The sequence below is a fragment of the Camelus bactrianus genome, chromosome 6 (genome assembly GCF_048773025.1).
Source record: "Camelus bactrianus isolate YW-2024 breed Bactrian camel chromosome 6, ASM4877302v1, whole genome shotgun sequence".
Classification (NCBI taxonomy): domain Eukaryota; kingdom Metazoa; phylum Chordata; class Mammalia; order Artiodactyla; family Camelidae; genus Camelus; species Camelus bactrianus.
This window is the reverse complement of record NC_133544.1, coordinates 112,872,705-112,881,337: the sequence shown is the minus strand read 5'-3', so window position 1 is coordinate 112,881,337 and position 8,633 is coordinate 112,872,705. Positions and strand designations below refer to the sequence as shown.

Below are 8,633 nucleotides of genomic sequence, written 5' to 3'. Positions count from 1 at the left end.
ACTGAATTCCCATGCTGTACAGGAGGACCTTGTTGTTTATCTATTTTATAGATAATAGTTAGTTGATTTGCTCTTCATTTTTGAAGGATATTTTTGCTGAATACAGAATTCTGAGTGGGCAGTTCTCTCAACACTTGAAAAATATGTATCTTCCTTTTGGGCTCCCTGATTTCTGATGAGAAATTTGCAGGAGGCATTCAGAATTTTTTCTTTGGTCTTTAGTTTTTAGGTGTTTAACTATAATATGTCAGAGTGGATTTCTTTGGGTTAAGATCCTGTTTGGAATTTGTTCAGTCTTAAATATTTAGGATTGATTATTTATTTATATTTATTTATTTATTTATTTATTCATTCATTCATGACAAATTTGGCAAAATTTTAGCCATTATTTCTTTGAATACTTTTCTAGCCCTACTGCTTTATCCTCTCTGGGACTCAGAATGCATAAATGTCATATTCATTGATATTGCGCCCATCTGTCCCTGAGGCCCTGTTCATTTTTCAGTCTATTTTCTCTTTGTTTTTCAGTTTGGGTAATTTCTATTGTCGTGTCTTCAAGTTCAGTGATTCATCTGTTCTTTTCTGCTGTTGAGTCCATGTATTGAGATTTTTATTTCAGGTATTAGGTTATTTGGTTCTAAAATTTCCATGTGGCCTTTTACCTTTGCTGTGATTTTGTGTTTCTTTGCTGACTTTTTTGTTTGTTTGTTTGTCTTTCATTTGTTTCAGGTGTGTTTGTAGTTGCTCATTCTGTGATGGCTTTTAAAGTCTTGTTTGGTAATTGTTACCTGTGTCATGCCAGTGTTCTTATCTATTGATTATCTTTTCTCCTTTCACTTGAGATGTTCCTGGTTCTTGCTATGTTGAGAGAATTTTTGTTATTCAGTGCTGGACATTTTGGGTATTATATTATGAGGTTCCAGATCTTATTTAAATATTATGTTTTAGTAAGTCATTTCTGTTAATGCTCCAGCAGGGAGAAGGGGATAATGCCAGTTAGGATTTGAAGCTCAGATTTTAATCTTGGCCTTTGCTGACACTCATCTGGGGAGGGGCTCCATGTTACTGCTGATTGTGGACCAGAGTTCGGGCTTCCCCCCAAGGCCTCTGCAGGTACCTTCTTTCTGGGATGGTAAGGGGTGCCCTACTGTCATTGGTGGAATTCCTGATGTTCCACTGGGCCTCCTGTCATAACCCAAACATGGAGGCAGTGAGGGGGATGGAGGTCCTCGTTCCGCATGTGGTGTCTACATTGCAGGTGGGGGCTTGTCTTCCTGTAATGTTTGGCTGGAGTCAGGCAGTAACTGTGTAAGTTTTCTGTGTTTCCACTGTCCCTTCATCTCCTTTGGCTGGAGAGAGCAGGCTTTCTGGGGACATTTTTTATTTGCTCCCATTGGCGTTTCTGGGTTGTTGGCTTCCCTGGCACCTAGTGTGGGATGCATGAGACAAAAAGAAAACTCAGGAAGTCACCACTGTGTAGTTCCTCAGGTCCTGATCCCTGGCCAGTCTGCCACATTCTCTTCACCTATCAGCATGTTTTTGTTTCTTTCAAATATAAAGCCTAGGGAGTCTAGCCATGCTTAGTGGGAAGAGCAGGGAAAAGTATGTTTATCCATCTTTCCAGAAGCAGAAGCCCAAATTTAATTAACTTTGAATGGGTAATACATTCATGTGACATACAAGTTGAGTGATATAAAAAGAAGTTACAGTGAAATTAACTTTCTCCCACCCACTTCCCCTCTTAGATGGCAACAGTGCTTCTGGTTACTGTGCTTCCTTCTGAGGTAACTTTACAGATACCAGCAGACATACACAGATGCTTTGTTACCCAGGTGGTGGCATACTGCATACACTGTATCCTGTTTTTTTTCTCATAACACTGCAATTTAGTGAACCTTCTGGATTCATACAAGAAGAACTTCTTTATCATTTTTCATGGCCTCATGCTGTTCCAGTTCATGGAGATGCCATGTGTATGTAACCACTTGCACTGTTTAGGTGTTGGTCCTGTTACCTGATATATTTATTTTCCCTTCCATCTTATTGTCTTCTGCACATTTCTTGTGTTTTCTGTGTACACCTGAGTCAGGGTCCTGTGTAAGCTGAAGTGTGTTGGAGACAGGTGCTGGTGACTGAAGTCTTCATTTTATGATAAGTCATATGTATACTCCATAAGTATTTGGAGATACTCATTACAGCTGCTTTCCTAGACTTGGTTCTCCATCATGTTCACAAGGGCTCTTTGGTCCACAGCTTGCTTTTCATAGGTGTCAACAAAAGATTTTGGGTATAAGCTCTATATACCCTTATTCACTTTCATGGGTTTAGGTGCTTCCACATAACAGTTAACAGAATGTATGCACTTTGTTGTTGTTATTTCTAAGGGGCATGAAAACACAGGTCTACTATGATTTGGGGTCAGAGTACTTGTATCTACCTTTTGGGAAAGATGAGATTGATTTTGTTATCATTTAAATTTTTGAGCATGGTAGTTTCATTCTCACTAAATTAGCACTTTTTCTTTAGGGTGGTGATTTTTTTCTTTTGAGTAGAAATATTGCCCTCAAATTCTTGGTGAACTTGAGTAAAGTCATGAATTGAAGAACTTTTTGCCTTTGTCTCTTGATAGTCTTTCATGTTCTCTTGGCAGTTTAATGCTAAATCCATGCATAATTAAGTTTGATCTTGCACAGAGGATGGAGTCTGGAACTTGCACTGATAGACTGGAACTTGCACTGACAGACTGTGTGAGGATTTTTTTTTAATTTCAGTTTTTTAATTTGATATTTCCAAATATATAAAACATCAAGATTCTTACACCAGTTATCTCAAATGAGACCATACAAAGCAATTTTAAAGTGTATACAACAATCATTCCCCCCTTCAGTTTTGCTACTTTATACAACTATGGGATAGACAGAAAATTGAATGGCATGTGCCTAGTAGGAAAATTTCACCTGTTTACAAAAAAAAAAAAAAGGAAGAAATTAAGAAAACTCAAAATCAAACATGTAGGATACTTGCTACTTTGTGTCTGCAAGTCAATTTACAAACTTTTTTTTTTAATTTAGTAGGCACTTGGGACTGAAAATTTTAGCTGCCCAGTTTTATCCAACTACCCAACAGAAAGCAGCACAAATGAAAGTCCCAACACTCTGTAAACTTTGAGGGACTGAGAGAGTAGACACTATTTTTTATCTGTATTAGATTCAATTGTTGAGCCTGCAAATGTAGGCTTTTTTCTCTTAACAGAAATAAATATCCTCAGGGCCTTTCCTCTAGCTTCAGTGGGCTGAGTTCAAGAATAGTGAAGAACCCCTCATGTGAAATTTAAAGTGTGACAACTCTGAAGTATTCTGATGCATTATACAAAATTTTGCTAGTTGCATAGACCAAAGACAGATGTTTTGCTAAATGGCACTGAAGAAAATCCTGACCCAAGTGGCACTACTTGGTCCAAATGTTACTGACCAAAGAAAATGATACAACAATATTTATAGTCTCACCTTTAAGAAATGGTTGACATTAATACTGTAAATATTTTACACATCAAATACATAGTCCAAGAGTTTATAAAAGAAATTCATGCATTATTACCTTTAAGAATATCAATGTACAACATACCCAGGCCCCCCAGTAATTGTGACATTTCAGGTGGACACAGTGTTATGTACAAAAACAATCAATTTATCTTCTGTGTTAAGTATATAATTTAAAGAAACTTCAGAGATTACTGAGGAAAAACTTAGTCCACTGAAGATTGATAACAAGTGTCAATCTTTGGGATTTTTAAGTATTTCCTTTAAAAAAAAAAACACCCAGAAAACATAACCTCTGTACAAAGAAAAATATAAAAATTCTGGAATATCATGTCTGATCACACTACATAATTTAGAATGAAATGTCAGTGGTTTAAAGTTTTTCTGTCTTATTCCTTTGGCAGCCTTAATTTGTGAACTAATACTCATATTTAGCTCAGCTGCTTTTATGGCACAAGCGCCCAGTTTCAAAATGGTGGCACTGATTTTCCTTATAACAGCACTATTTTCAGCAGCAATTATATTTTTAAAGGTTAACAATTTGTACAACAAATGTCTAACTATGCTTCTTCCTACTTTATTCTCAACAGTTATGATCTTTACAAAAAGCTAATATCTACATAGAGAACCACATTTTACTTGCCCCATCTCATCTCTGACTTGGTTGAGGAAGTACAGGCATTTCAGATTAGGTATTTATGTGTTTTGGATGGGATTCTTGGATTTATGTGAATATAAAAATAAGACAAAATAATTCTTAGGTACATTCCAGTGTCCCAGTAATTAGTCACATGTTAAATAGTACCTACCTGCTGACCACCTATAAAAGATGAGACATTCCGAGGCACCCTAAAAACCTAGGTCTGTAACAGGTGAACAAGAAGGCCATTTTACTCAATTCTGATGCAGTCACCACTGACTGCTATTTAAGGTGTTTACTGGTAACCAGCAAGTTTAACTGAAGAGATGTCACTAAATTCAAACTGAAAATATATATTTAAAAGCAGCAATTTACATTGAGGGAAATATGGTTCTTGTGTGTTCTGTGTAAAGAGAGATTATGAATAAAGGGAATTGGCAACTGAGCACCCTAATTCAATTCCATGAATACAGGTTCCATGATAAGATATCTACTATATGCATTTTGCTTACAGTAACTGCCTAAAACTCACCAGCTCTATAGAGTTAAACTCTGTATTAAAGGACTATTGAGTTACAGGGGAATTGGCCATATCAGGTAGCTAGTGACATAGTACCAGTTGTGAAAATTGAGATAAATGAGTTGACAAATGGATTCATTGAATATGTTAATATTGTGAATGAGAAGACAATTCACCAGGATAATATACTCACATGTATGTTGATCTGACAAAAACCACAGACTGACATCAAATGGATAAAAAAATACTGGGGAAAAAGTGAAAATGCCAAACAAAATAACAAGGTGGGTGGGCTGGGTGGAAGAGCACATTTAAGGCATCTAAAAAAAAAAAATTCCACATGGCTTTGGCTTATTAAAATATTTTACACTATCTTTTTTCTTTTTAAAGAAGGTTTGAAAGCACCTACAAATCAAGCAGACTGTTAAAAAAATCCCGCATGGCAAATTCAGTTTGTAAGCGTCATTCAGATATTTGTCAAGGAAAATAAAGAAGCCTCTGCCCATGAGATTGCACATGGTGGAAGAGGTCCTTCCAACCCTGTCTATCTTATGCTGGATGGCAGCCCAGAGGTTCTCTGTGCAGCAGCTACAAACAAGGTGTTACTCTCTGGAAGGGAAGGGACTGTGGAATTTCCACTGGTTGGCGAGCAACCCAGCTTTAATTTTTCCAGATACTCTGCATGTACAGGCTTATGACACTGGAGAACTTTGATGGCATCCTTTATTTTGAACCACTCTGTCTTCCTTCCTGTATTAACAGAATCTTCCCAGTCTTCTAATATTTCAGTGACAGTAAGGACATAGACATATGCCCTGTGCTTTCTGTCTTGGTTCTCAAATATGCCCAGGAGTCTGCCTGACTTTCCTTTGACTCCAGCCTCTTGGTAAGCCTCCCTCAAGGCAGCACTGGCAGGCTCCTCCTGGGGCTCCAGTCCTCCTCCTGGGCCAGTCCACTGGTCCGGGACCGAAGCCTGCCCATTTGCAGCACCTCGTCCTCCTGCTCGCTCCGGACGCACAGGGACGCCGCCCGCTTCTTGAAGCCCTCGTGGTCCTATGTCCGCGGACTAGGGGGGCTTGGACCTCATCGCAGAGGCGGGCTCTCGCTGCCGCGGCCCCTGCGGAGGCCGCCACCCCGCCGGGGCGCGGGGGCGAGGGCGAGTCGGGGCCCAGTGCGAAGCGGCCGGTCAGTCTCGTAGCCGGCGGCCGCTCCGACGCGGGTCGGGGCGCGAGCGCTGGTCCCTGCAGCCCGGGCGCCGCGGAGGGAGAGCGGCCTCCGCCCGGGCGTCTGTGGCTTTCCCCGGAGCCCGCCGCCCGCTCGCCCCGGTTCCCGCCGCTGCCGCCGCCGCCCAGGGCGGAGCGGGGCGCGAGGTGCGGGGAGACGGCTGCAGGGGCTCCCGCCGGCCCGGCAGCAGAGCCGCGGCCGCGCGAGACGTTTGGTGTCGGCTGCGGGCCGTCCCGTCAGGGCCCTCTGACGTGCTGCGTGTGCACAGGTGGCTGCGCGGTGCCCGTCAGTGCGCCGCCCGTGGCGGGGTCTGTGCTCGGGGACGGGTGTGTTTGTGGCTGCAGTTGCCTCAGTTCGTCCCGGCCCTCCAGACCTCCCCAGCCCCACTCTCGGCCTCGTGGTCCTGGCATGCCCGCTGCTTCTGCCCCGGATTCTTCCTCTGGGCTCCGCCCCCAACACGTCCACGTCACGCCTGCTGCCTTAGTCTTGCAGAAATCCTGCGCTTTGGATTTTTGCCACCTTCTGTAAGTTGAAAGCTTCTGGACCAAGTGCGGCAGTGAGATGGAGTCAGAAGAGGAGGTGAGCAAAGTGATTTCTGTCCTGTACCTCTTTTTTTTTCCCTACCATTTCAAGCTATTATTTCAAGATGCTTTTCTGAGGGCAAGGTTTAAATTTCACTCCCTTAGCTTTGCTGTTATTCTTCATTTCTAATAAATTGGGAACTACAAATACTCTACTTTTAAAAATGGTTGTATATGTTTACTCATTTATTTTGGAATAAATTTGATGAAGATGAGTTTATGGGAAAGCAAAGTGTGAACAGGGGTTAGGAATTTAAGTGGAAAATTGAATCTTCATGAAGCTTTCCACATTTCATTAGATGTTAAATTCTACAGTGAAGTTTCATATGATTATTAACTATAAGTATATTCCTAAATATCGTGGTTAAACTGTTATTAAAATAATATATCATAAAGCCATTAATATTTTTACATAATACAGTTGTTTGATTATTGAATTTTTCTTGTGAGATATTAGTCAGCAACCTCAGTTTTTTCTTTTAGTGATTTTGTAACAAGAATAAAAATATATTTTAAATCTGTGTGACACAGTTTTATTAAAATGACTTGAGAGTGTATGAGCATTTTTCAGTTTATTTTCTTCTTTCACATTATATTTTTAATTTTGTGTCCTTCTACATTGTATTCTAAAATTAGGAACCGATTGATATGTGCTTTTCACTTCACTATCATGAGGGATGTTTTTTCAAATGAAACTGAAAAATTTAGTAATTCATCTTTTGTCAGTATTAAAAGCAGACCAGCTAGGCTCCTTTGTGCTGCACTAAAAATAATACCAGAACATAAGAAAGGTTTCTGTATTACTTTATGTGCTCTGTGATAGCGTCTTTTCTGTGAACACTCTCAATTCCAAATAAGACCCTGACATTGAAATTTTACTTGTACATACACAGGGGTTATATTATGCTTCCTTGACCCTTGAAATGAGTATGGATGCAGACAGAAATCTTTGCGTTGTTCTTCCTAAGGTATTGCCATCAGAGAGTCAGCAAAAGTGGTTGACCAAGCCCAAAGGAGGGTGCTGAGGGGAGTTGATGACCTGGACTTTTTCATAGGGGATGAAGCCATAGATAAACCCACGTATGCCACAAAGGTAAACTCCCCACCGGGATTTGCTTCTGTAAGTGTATCACCAAGAACAGAGAGTAGGATGAATCATGCAAAATGGTAGATTTCATAGCAATTGTACTTGTGAGCTGTGTATTTTATTCTTGTGTTGGAAAAGAGGTTTTGTTGTTGTTGGTTTTCAATGGGGTATTTTTCAAAATTGAAGTATAGTTGATTTACAGTGTTGTGTTAGTTGAACAAGGTATTTTTCATGTGGGGAATCAAGTGAATTTAAGAAACCCCAGAATGCAGGATTGACTCTGGGAATGCTGGGCTTCATGTGAGAGCAAGATCTGCTTCTGTGGAAAATTGCTGGTTGACTCACTGACCTGTCAGATGTAGAAGAGCTGTAGACTGATTAATTAAAAAGAAGCACTAAAATTGTTTAACTAGGTATTTGTTCTAAAAACCTCCAAACTCCAAATGGAATGGTATGGCGGATTAGCTGTACTTTTGCATCTATTACTCCACTGTTAAGATGATACTTTGTACTTAGAGATGTGAAGTAGAATATAAATGATAATATAACTTAATATTTCTGGTAAAGTGCCTGTTATTTCTTTACATAAATTAACATTCACCCAGTGCAAAGGACCTGTTTTCTCTAATAACTCAGTCTCTTCTGGGCCAGTGTTTTTAAAACTGTTGCTCTTACTGACATGGACTGAAGCTTGACATAGTTTGATTTCTCTTCCTTTAGTGGCCAATAAGACATGGAATAATTGAAGACTGAGATCTAATGGAGAGGTTCATGGAACAAGTTATTTTTAATTTTCCCTGAGCTGAACCTGAGGGCCATCACTTTTTGATGGTGAGTAACTGGGACTGAGAGAAGAGCCCTGTGGATTCTGGGTTGCTTAGATTTTAAACCCAGAATATTCTTCCCTGGGGAGTTTTTAATTCCCACTAAAGCTCTTTGTATGAGTTGGAGTGCTTTTTGGGCAAATAACAGAAGTCTCAACCAAAATGTCCAAAACCAAAAAGGGCTTATTATCCCACAAAACAGGATGCCAGTGTCAGGC

The 8,633-nt window shown here is 40.2% G+C and overlaps 1 pseudogene; it reads right to left on the bottom strand.

The window, feature by feature from the left end:
- Positions 1-207: 207 nt before the first annotated feature.
- Positions 208-5,755, bottom strand: LOC141578022 (diphosphoinositol polyphosphate phosphohydrolase 2 pseudogene; annotated as a pseudogene).
- Between the last annotated feature and the right edge of the window lie 2,878 nt (positions 5,756-8,633).